Raw genomic sequence first — 12365 nt, forward strand, 5'->3', positions numbered from 1 at the left:
CGCCTTCATGAACAATAACAAATTAGCATAGATAACAGCAAGTTAAGGATCTTTTTTTTCCTAAAGTGCTTTTTATTGTGGGACATGCGTTTTGTTTGGAGCAGCATGGAGGCTATCAAAAGATTTTCACTTTGGTTTGGGATTTAATTTACTTTTGGACTGTTTGATTCTATTGCTAAATGTTGGGACTGATGGGCACTGAAATCTGGGGGGTATTTGATGGTTCACTGTTAAGTTTTATGTAGTTGAAAGAGTGTCGGGATTTCCACCCGTCTGTTTATTGCGAGTCAAGGCAGCCGCTTTCATTTATTCATTGAACTGTGCTGTAAATACATGGGAACCTTATTGCGTAGCCAAGTAGCCTAAATTGAGTTAATTTAAAATTTTGCCTGATTTACTTTTTATCAAATTTGTAGGCTGGAATGCCTCGCGGCAACAATTGTGTTTAAATGTATACTGCTTCAGCCTTTGGCAAGCTACTTAGAAGGGGGCGGCAAGCGACTGGTAGCTTGAGAGCAACGTGTTGGAGACCCATGGTGTAGGACAACGACTTTTCATTGGCAACAGTATTAAACCAATCAACAATATAAAATATTAAGAAGAGCTCTTTTATTTAATTGAGTTAAATTGAAACAATGTCTTCTAGTGCTCATGGACTGATAGCCCTACTGGTAGGCAATATTACCCCGGCTTGTATTTGGGGGCCGGCCTTTATTTGTCCGAATCGACCACGCCCCCGGCTATTATCCGAGGCCCGGCTTCAAATAGAATGCCGGACACAATTTGAGGATTTACTGTATTACAAATTCTCTGCTGGCTGGCCTTCCAGTATCCGCCATCTGCATATACAACTGATCCAGAATGCTGCAGCCCGTCTGGTATTCAATGTGCCCAGACATTCCCATGTCACCCCCCTGCTCGGCAACCTCCACTGGCTGCCCGTTACGGCTCAAAATATTAAACTCTCGCTTACCAGGCATTTTCAAGTGCAGACTGAAGACTCTTCAGGCTGTGATATGTGACAAGCATGCATACCATTACAGGCACATCTTGTACCTGACCACTAATCTATAGGGCACATCTCATATCATTACAGGCACATCTTGTCTCTGACCACTAATCTATAGGGCACATCTCATACCATTACAGGCACATCTTGTACCTGACCACTAATCTATAGGGCACCTCCCCTTTGACAAGCATACATGTACGCATGACCCTACAAAAAACATCTCATACCTTTCCATCTGAGAGATTGCTCACATACCTGGCACACCATACCTGCCACACCATACCTGGCACACCATTCGGGCCTGCCCCCTCAGACCCTGCAGCACTGCTGAATTACCCACCAATCTCCCACCAATCAGCATGAAGCATCACAGGAATAATTAGAGTCACTTTCAACAGCTTCCCAGTTTCTGGCTAAATCCTTGGCTGACAGTTGCTTCATAGTCAGTAGAGTAGTAGGCTTAGTAAACTGCTTAGAGGTCACTGACAAGTACACACCTGCCTCCTGAAGAGTGTTTCTGGTCTGTCGGAGAGTTGTTTCTGGGTTTTTCTTCATTATGGTGAGAATTCTTCAGTCGTCAACATCAGAGGACTTCCTTAGCCTCCCAGAAACTTTAATGAGCTCTCCGGGGCTCTCTTTCTTCTTATTGATGTTCCAAACAGTTGATTTTTGTCTTATGTACTTTGCATGCACTGCATGTATTTATGTTTTAACTCCAGGTTTTTGTTTTCCTGACATTTATAATGTCAATCTTGATTGCCTAGGCATATCTCTTATGTTCACACGTAACACCAAAATGCCAAGATGGATGGCATTCATACAATGCTCTTTATCCAAAGCGCTTTACAATTAACGTCATTGTTATTTCATGGTGGAAATTCCCGCCACCAGCCAAAGATGGAATCAGGCTCATGATAATTTGTGATAGTGTGTTGCCTGTGCCAATTTGGGCCACAACCGCAGGCTGGACCGGTTTGTAATATTACAAAAATACCACATTAATGGGACTGTTTTTATGCGAAGAATAAAATGATAGATTACGAAGAATGCATGTTGCACTTTATTGAACATGTTGCCAAATTGCCTTTTAAATGATATTCATAAAGTGATGATTTCCCACTCTCTCTCTGTGTGCTGGAGCGATGTTCTTTCTTGGTTTTGTTGGACACCGTAGTCCTAAAACTGGAAAATAATGTTTCTTTATTCAACGCCACGTCTAACAACAATCTCCATTTCGTTTGCTGTGAAGCTGTGGGACCGCTTATTTCCTTTTTTTTCTCTCCCACCATATCTTATGTTGTTTTCGTGTTGGTGCATTTTGGTGATCATGTGGTTGGTCATGTCTTGGTGATTCGGACTTTTTACCGCACATATGGCAGTCTTGCAAGCGGAAATGACTGTGTCTTCGCAAAAACAGATCGACTGACAAACCTCTCAGCCAATAGCGTGCAAATCAGATTGGTGCGCTTTTCAAGGCAGTAAAACGGGAAAGACGGTTTCTAGCAGACTGACAGCGGAGTGGCACTGGGATGGCCAATACGATTTTAGGCGTGGCACCGGCCACCCCTTTAGAACCGCCCCTGTCTGTGTGCGTGTTCAATTTCAGAAAAAATAAAATAAAATGAAATATTTTCCTTGTGAGGAACTTTTGTGTGACGGGCCGGAAACATTCAACATACAACACAGACACAGTTTAAGAAGGATACATTACATTAAGCTATATCATAGAATATAATAATAAAAAAGAATAATAATAAAAGCTAATAATAATGATAATAATAATAAAAATAAAAATAATATATTATTATTATTATTATTATTATTATGTAAAACAAAGAAGTCTTAGTCCTCATGTGGGCACAAAATATGTAGGGGAAGCAGTGTATAACTGCCATTAGTAATAAGTACTATTATCTGAAATATCTAACCACAAATTTCCTATTTTAATTAATTATAAAAAGAACCAATATTAATGATTAAACATAGAGATAACCTGAAGGTTGGAAGTTCTTCGGAAGACTGATTTGACTTGCCTCTCATACAGACACCGGGTTTAATGAATTAATTTCATGAATAATAATTTATTTAATAAAATAATGTATGAAATAAAACTGCCCACACAAAGTGGAGAGGGACAAATCTAATCACAGAGAACAATGCTGACTAAGAGAAGGTAGGGATGTGTGTGCGTCTGTGTGTGGACACTGTGCTAGTCGTTAGGAGTGAAACATGTGTGTGATTAACTCCATTACATTACATTACATTACATTATTGGCATTTGGCAGACGCTCTTATCCAGAGCGATGTACAGTCGATTAGACTAAGCAGGAGACAATCCTCCCCTGGAGCAATGCAGGGTTAAGGGCCTTGCTCAAGGGCTGTGCAGATCTTATTGTGGCTACACCGGGATTAGAACCACTGACCTTGCGTGTCCCAGTCATTTACCTTACCCACTACGCTACAGGCCGCCCCCACAGGTTACGTGCGTGATTACGGCGAACAGATTCACATAAATAATCTACACAGCTAAAGGCATAATCAAATAATAACGGTGAACTCCAAACAGAAACACATACATTTAGAGCAGGCTAAACTAAACAGTAGCTAATGGCTGGGTGGCCTTTTATTAATCAAGCCTCTGCACCCCAACATGTCTGGACTGTTGTGCAAGGCAGAAATATGTGATTAAATTAGTTTAATTAAATGCAACAGTTAGTCCAGTTAGTTTGACATTTTAGGATGAATTCAAGATTTTGGGTTTCACAAAGTGAGTTCACGATTGAATAAGACCATCTATCAAATTTCTGTCCCAATTATCAGGATTTACTGATTATTTAACATATTTTCAACACTATAATGACTTTTCTATGGATTCACTGGTTTACAGAAAACCACATTTACATTACATTACATTATTGGCATTTGGCAGACACTCTTATCCAGAGCGACGTACACATCACCATGAACATCCACAAGAGGAGCCCTGTTTTGTGAGATGAACGCATAATTATGCAAAGAAAACTTACATTCAGTTCTCACGCATTTTTCTGAACAACCATGGTAATTGATTTATTGTCAATAATAGAATGTACTGTTTCTTTTGCATTATGGTGTAATACCCAGTTGGTATTGTATGTATTTTGTTATTTGAGAAGACAGCAATAACAAGTTTCTGTAATGTAATAAAGAAAGGAAAACTAAATAGATTCCTAATTCTAATTCCTAACTCTAAAATAATACATAGCTATTAGGACACTGGATATCAGAAAGTCAAATACATTTATTAGATCACTTTAGTTGAATATAGGACGGCTACAAATGCAACATACTACTGCATTGTGTAATTATTTTTATTTGCACTGTTACGCAGAATGTGTAAGTATTTGAAAGGATTATGGTTGATTATTATCACAGCACGGTTAACCCTGTACACTCTGCCCCCTTGTGGTTGAGACATCAACATCTCAAATTATTGTTGCATTCATATTCATGTTGTACGTATAAAAAACAGTGACTTAATAAAACTGCAAAATAGTGATGCATGATTGTTAGAAAGACTCTCCGCTAGTGAGCAGAGTAGATCCTTATCAGCCTCTTATTTGCAAAGCAGGGCAAAAAAACTCCAGCCTCCCCCGAGCCATGCTCACCTTGCCACAGACTCAGACAATAAAAGGCATATTCAAACAATCCTTGATACCATTTCTCTATGTTAAAAAATCATGTTCCAATATAAGAACAAAAATATACAATTCAGAAATTGCATGAATAAACACATTAGCTTTTATTCCATGTCCTGCCTACATATTTCTTTTACAAATTATTTGACACAGACATATTTATGGAATGGAATTTTCCAGGACTATACCTAAGAAAATGCCATCTTTAACTACTTATTGTTGGGTAAATGCATTACTAGGTCATTTCAGTACCCAACATGGCAAGTTTCTTGTACGGGGTTTCCTACCCTTTCCAACAAGGTATAGTGTCTCACATTCAGGTGATGGACAGTGTAGGAATATTGTTGTGTGCACATAGCAGAATGATCATACAGACGCGCATAACTACAGGATTTTGAATGGCTATAGATAAATCTGTAATTGTACTGGCTAAAGGGGCTCTGGTTAACCTAATTTTGAAGTAAAGTCCCATTTTAAATATGATGCAGATTGGTTAGAAAGCGAGTAAAGAGTAATCCTTTCTGAAGAGCTTGTTGGACACGTTGGGCATGCTTTACAAAAACACTTATATGTGTGAATAAAACAAATGGCAAGGTTAATTCTTTTGACATTTTGTATCAAATAATCTGTTTTAATGGGAAAAAAAGCTTTTCTGATCATTCATGTGTCAGGAGAAAATTAATTCCCATCAGTCACGCAATCAATAAAATGTATATTTTATTTATTTTCACAGAGTGCTCAACCAGTACACATGGTCCCTGGAAGACGCAGAAACAGCTTGTTGATCAAGACACTACTTTTATTTGTACTTTTTGTTGGGTTTTTTAATGTTTATTTTTCTAGAACTTACAATTGGGCAACCATAATGGTAATAGCAGTTTAATTTCTTATTGTGAGCTGAGTTTGTAAAAGCCACCTTGTCATACAGAAGTCAGAACATATGCAAAGTGTGTAATACACTGTATACACTGTGTAAACAAGGTAAACATTTCTAGTTTACTTTGGATAAGTGAGGAGTTTTAAATGTTATTGAACATATTTAAATGTACATGTTCTGTATGCAGTGCCAAACATTAAATAAGGGTGTTTGCTTTTAAAACTGCTGAATTCAGAAGTTGCCATTTAAAACAGAATCTCATTTCCCTGACACTGCTGAACTGATGTTTTATGAGACAGGCACACTATGGTCGGTGTTCCTCTTATTTTGGCCTCTAGGTTTGAAAGCTCACTGGGATAGTTCAGTGCATTTGAAATGTGATGTGTGCTTCTGTATGTGTGTGAGGATGTGTCCATGCATGTGTGTGTATGTATGTGTAGAGTATAGAGGGACAGAGAGACACCAAATTCAATGAAATTCCCTCTGCCCTTAGGTACTATTGGGTAATCTGTACCCCAACAGCTTTCAGGTGAAATGGGTGAGTTGCACATGGGTCTGTTCAGCGCAGACCTCACTCTGAATATAACATCTCTATCAATGAATCAGGCAACCAATAATAAGGAAATGGGGGTGGTGAGGAGGGGTTGGGGACAAATTATTAAATCTATGATGACTGATCAAACGTCTGATGAACCTCAATTTCAGCAACCTTTGAGTTTTTCATTATTCTCAAACAGGAGACTGAAGTGAAACTGAATGGAACTGCTACCCCATTCAGAGAGATGTCTGTGGATGACATAATGCGTTCAGTATTGGACAATCTCCCAAAAGCTGGCAACTTCAGCTCTATCGAAAGCTCTCCCAGTGGCCAACACAGTGTGGTCAACCTGGAGCAGCCCAGAGCCCAGTACTGTGTGGGGGACACCTTGAGCGTGCAGGTGAACGTGAAGGACTACAGGGGGAACCCAAAAGCGCATGGAGGCGACTTCATCCTGGCCCGGATCCACTCTCCCAAACTCCAGGCTTCTGCATCAGGACAAGTCACTGACCTGCTCAATGGCTCCTACCGTGTGAGTTTCCACCTGTTCTGGCCTGGAGACGTACTGGTGTCTGTGATTCTCATGCACTCCTCTGAGGCAGTTGGGATCCTCAGGAGAATCAGTGCGCACAACTATGATAAGATCATATACACTGGAACTGTTTATAGAGGTAAAGAAAAGGAGCAATCTCGGTGTGGCGTCCGGCTTAAATCGGACAAGCCCCTCTGCGAGTACAGGAAGAAGGAAGATGCGGAGTACTACGCCTGCATCCCACCCAAAACCCTTCCCTGCAGCACCCTGAGGACCATGCGGTCAGGAAATGGCCCGATTCCTAACATGACCAAGGATGAGTATCATCTCCTGAGCCGGTAAATCGTGGTCTGTGGACAATGCAAACTGTTCGAGAAGTGGTTCTAAAACTCGGTCCTGGGGACCCCTGTGTGCACTGGTTTTCATTTCAACCACAGTCACAATTGTAACAAATGGTAATTTGTTCTTTAATGGGGGGGTTTCTTGTTTTTAGGGGTTTGTCTCTTTAGCACATTATGTTAGAAACTGCTATGGGGCATTACATTGCACCACAACACCCCTTGGATGTTCTTTCTTTTTCTTTGTTTTGGTAGATAGTGAGATCAAGAACTGGGTTGTGGGTCATGATAACTAACGCGTAGTGATAGGGGACAGCAGGTACGAACACTTAGCTGAATCAAGGCCAGCAATTTAGGGATAGAACAGGGAGGCAGAGTTATCGAGCAGTATACAAATAGAGAGTTAGTCTGTTAGTTATGTGATGAAACTATAAATACTCTAAACTAGTAGTGTGTGCCGTAGTGCATAGGGCGTAGCGGTTAAGGTACATGACTGGGATGACTGAGAGCTGCAAGGTCGGTGGTTCGATCCCCAGTGTAGCCACAATAAGATCATGTAAAACCCCACGCTAACCCAACAAGCCACAGTAAGATCTGCACAGCCGTTGGGCCCTTGAGCAAGGCCCTTAATCCTGCATTGCTCCAGGGGAGGATTGTCTCCTGCTTAGTCTAATCAACTGTAAGTTGCTCTGGATGAGAGCATCTGGCAAATGCCATTGATGATGATGATAATGTTAGTTAGACAAACATATTAGTGTGTTAATATAATTAGTACTGTACAAATTCTATGTTAGTAGTTGTGAGTAGATTAGTGCTGTCTACAAACATCAATGGAGGAAAAGCAGGATTTGAGATGAAACTCAGAGGGAATCATGGGAAACCGGTAAATTCCGAAACCACCCGAATAGTGAATCACCCGAATAGTGAATCACCCGAATAGTGAATCACCCGAATAGTGAATCACCCGAATAGTGAACCACCCGAATAGTGAATCACCCGAATAGTGAATCACCCGAATAGTGAACCACCCGAATAGTGAATCACCCGAATAGTGAATCACCCGAATAGTGAATCACCCGAATAGTGAATCACGTAGACAGGGAAGTGACTCGCACTGAGATTACATTGACACACAGTCATCACAGCGGAAGCAAAGAAATATGAATAAATAAACAGAGGACCAGCCATTATTTAAAATAATAAATTACAAGAATAACAAAATTAAACAGACAGAACTCAGGAACATTACAAAATTGTGATTTATAGCGGTTCATATCTTTGTAAGGAAAAGCCCTAAGTCTCATAACTGGCCTCAGAAAACATGTATACAGGCATCTACTATCTATCTTGGAGCATATTAGCTAATAAATGATGGTTTACCTGATATTTCTTAACTTATTCATGGTTACTGTGCAATTAACAGGTACAGCGACCTTTATCCAACAAGATGCTTGTTGATCCTTGATTCGTCTTTTGAAACCAGTAATAAATGCGACTGGTTCCTGATTTGTAATGTTAGTGTGCTCAAAACCCTTGAAGGCTTAATGTGAGCTAACTAATGGCATGGTATAATAAAACAAATAGTACTTTGTGTCTGTATCACTCTCCTAGACACCCTTGTGAACATTTGTTGCAAATATTAAAATACAAATAAATGACAATCTTTATTTGCACTTTATTATACGTCACCCTGGACAGCAGCGTTTGCCAAGTGACTGTAACTTTGGCCCAGGTTCTGAACACTCAGATGTTTCTTTGTGCGTTCTGCTCTTTTTCCATAGCATCTCTTACTGAAGTGCAGCTGCCAAAAAAAGTGACAATTTACATTTATAATTTATATTGATATAATTTATAACACTGTCTTTGATTATTCTATCAGTCCTATCATTTGAAGGAAAAACACTGGAATTGCAATGAGAAACAGTTTTGCTTCTGTGAAAGTCGTCAATTGCCCCGGTATGTCCCCTTATGTCTGAAGCAGTCGGTCTCGTCTTCTCCTGCTATTCTCACTGTTCCTCACAAATGTTACCGGAAAGTTTTGTCCATTATATTGCCACTACATGGCAGCAATCACAGATTGGCTGTTTGTGCAGAGTGTGGAAAGATGTCTTCATTCACTCAGAGGCAGTAATGAGTTAATAATGGTGTGACTTTAGGACACTGAAAACTATTTCACTCTTGGGATCTGAGAGAGGCCAGCTCAAAATCTAGGAAAAGTTTTTTTTGTCAGGTTTGAAAAGAGATAATGGTGTCATTCTTTGAGCCACAACTTTATCCACCTTCATAACACTGAATCTCTTCCTTTGCTCTTTCTTTCTCCATCTTTTTCATTCCTTCAGCAGGAACCCACAGACCAACTGGAAAGTGCACGGTGGGATTTGGAATGAAGTCCCCTTTACCGACTGGCTACTTCTTTAAAAACAGATGGTCTTCCTCCTCCTGCCAGACCGGCAGCTTCTTCAGGGCAGACGCCATTAGCAGATGCCTGAAGGACAAGAAGCTGAAACTCATGGGAGACTCCACTGTGCGTCAGTGGCAAGAGACACTCATGAATACGCTAAAAGGTAATGGCAGTGTACAATGTCACATAAACATGATCATTTGGGTGGACACTTGTAGGCCAGAGATAAAATGCCTGCATAAAATATTTGTTTTGTAATGATATTAACCGGCGGCACAGTTGGTGCAGTGGGTAGCACTGCCGCCTCACAGCAAGGAGGTCCTGGGTTCGAATCCCCGTCGGCCGGGGCCTCTCTGTGCAGAGTTTGCATGTTCTCCCCGTGTCTGCGTGGGTTTCCTCCGGGTACTCCGGTTTCCTCCCACAGTCCAAAGACATGCAGGTTAGGCTGATTGGAGAGTCTAAACTGCCCGTTGGTATGAGTGTATGAGTGTGTGAGTGAATGGTGTGTGTGCCCTGTGATGGACTGGTGACCTGTCCAGGGTGTATTCCTGCCTCTAGCCCAATGTATGCTGGGATAGGCTCCAGCCCCCCTGGATGTGGTGGTCATTGGAGTGGGACAGCATTTCAGGCCATTTCCCCTGGAGATCTTCATCCAGAGGCTGATCAACCTGCGGAAGGCCATCCTGAGGCTCCAGGAACGTAGCCCCCAGACCCTCGTCGTCATCAAGCTGGAGAACACCAGGGAGTTTAGTTCAACAATGACCCACCTGAGTGACTGGTTTGGCTATGTGCAGAACCTGGCTCAGAGGAAGGTGTTCAGGGACCTGAAGGTGGTGCTGGTAGATGCCTGGGACATTACAACAGCAGCTAACACCTTCGCAATCCACCCTAACACCATTATTGTCTCCAATGAGATATCTCTGGCTCTGTCACACCTCTGTCATGATGCATAGAAGTGCTTTTTGAAAGGAATATATCGCTGGGCTTTCAAAATCCATTTCTGTCCAGATTATGTTCAAAGCTCAGGGGCTTGTGATACAGGACACTGTGTGTTGCCATTTTTAGGTTTTTAATTGCGTCTCTTACAAGTGATAGTTGGTGTTTTAATTCTTGGGTGGGACTTAAGTGTGTTTTTATTCATATTTCATATTCAGGGATTTTTCGAGCCCCTGAATTCAGCCAAATGTATTGATCTCCCACCAGTAGCCATTCCTACTGAGGTCAGGAGGAGTCCTCTCTGATTATTTCTCTCACTGCAGACGCACCACTGATCACACTCCATTAACACTGTATACATTTTTTGTGTCAAGTGGTGACGTAGGTTGTTTTCTTAAGTACACTATTATTATAGTTTTGTTCAGTTATGGGATCTTGGGTGAAATCACAGAGGTTTTGATTGCTTACAGTTTTTCTGATAGCTTACACACTAAAATTGAATGCTCAGACAAAAGCATAAAAACCTTTATTTTAGTAACCATGCCTTGAACAAAGGCACCAAAAGTACAAACACATTTTCTCATTTGCAATTTGTTTGCAATTTTGCAACACACTTCTTGCAAAACACTACACACTGTTTCTTACATTCGACACTTCATTCATGAATTCAATCTCTTGCAATCATTAGCCAAACTCACCTGAACTTGGCAACACCCACCCACACACACATACATGTTCACACTTATACATTACTTGAACAGCAATCAGTCTGAGCCTTAGCAGTACAAATAGACCTCAGGTAAGGTAACCTCTTTTTTGAGAACTTTGCAAACATGGAGGCAGTGAGAGCAAGAGGAAGAGGAAGAGGAAGAGGAAGAGGAAGAGAGGAGAAAGAGGAGGACAAAGACAAGAACAGAGAAGGGGACAGGAAATAGACAGAGACATATTTTCGACAATATTAGGGCCACTTTGGTGGACCATGTCAGTGACCCAAAAAAATAGGTATAGTGCTGTGATGCACATGTAATGCAGTTACCTTGGTGTTACTTTTGATCCAGATCTTGCGTTTGATGCACATATTAAAAACATCTCTGGGGTTGCTTTTTATCACTTGAGGAATATCTCCAAAATTTGGAAGATACTGTCCCTAAATGATGCAGAAAAGCTTGTGCATGCTTTTGTTACACCTCAAGATTAGATTACTGCAATGCTCTTTTGTCTGGATGTGCAAATTCCTCTCTGAAAGGTCGCAGACAACTGTCAAAAACATGAAATGCAGTTTAAGTCAATGTTTGACTCATGCTCAAAAAATGTGTTATTACGCCACGGATGGTGTAATATGTCACAGAACTTTTGAGAGGGTGAAAATATTTCAAATGTTAGGAATGGGCTGCAGGCGTAGCAAACATTTTCAGCAATTATTTTTTCTTTTCAATTTTCTATGAGCTCAGCCCCACACAGACAAACACACAGACACACTCACACACACACACACACACACACACACACACACACACACACACACACTCACACTCACACACACACACACACACACACACACACACTCACACTCACACACACACACACACACACACACACACACACACTCACACTCACACACACACACACACACACACACACACACACTCACACTCACACACACACACTCACACTCACACACACACACACACACACACTCACACTCACACTCACACTCACACACACTCACACACACACACACACACACTCTCACACACACACACACACACACACACACACACTCACACTCACACTCACACACACACACACACACACACACACACTCATACTCACACTCACACACACACACACACACACACACACACACACACACGCACACACACACACACACACACAGACACACACACACACACACACACACACACACACACTGCTTATCTCTCCCTGTATAAGCTCTGGAGAGAGACCCACACTTCAGACTCATTCCCAACTCACAGTGGACCGCTGTGGGGAATAAACTTTCATTTCTGGTCGCACTGCTGTGTCTCCTGGAA

At 41.3% G+C, this 12365-nt stretch overlaps 1 protein-coding gene across 1 annotated transcript in view; it reads left to right on the forward strand.

The window, feature by feature from the left end:
- Window positions 1-1547: 1547 nt before the first annotated feature.
- The window catches only part of LOC133136342 (GATA zinc finger domain-containing protein 14-like), a 50462-nt gene continuing 39644 nt past the window's right edge, over window positions 1548-12365 (forward strand). Inside the window, exon 1 of the mRNA XM_061253768.1 lies at window positions 1548-1571. The gene's annotated coding sequence lies outside the window, so the exon portion shown is untranslated. The remainder of the gene's footprint in view (window positions 1572-12365) is intronic.

This window comes from Conger conger, chromosome 9 (assembly GCF_963514075.1).
Source record: "Conger conger chromosome 9, fConCon1.1, whole genome shotgun sequence".
Lineage (NCBI taxonomy): Eukaryota > Metazoa > Chordata > Actinopteri > Anguilliformes > Congridae > Conger > Conger conger.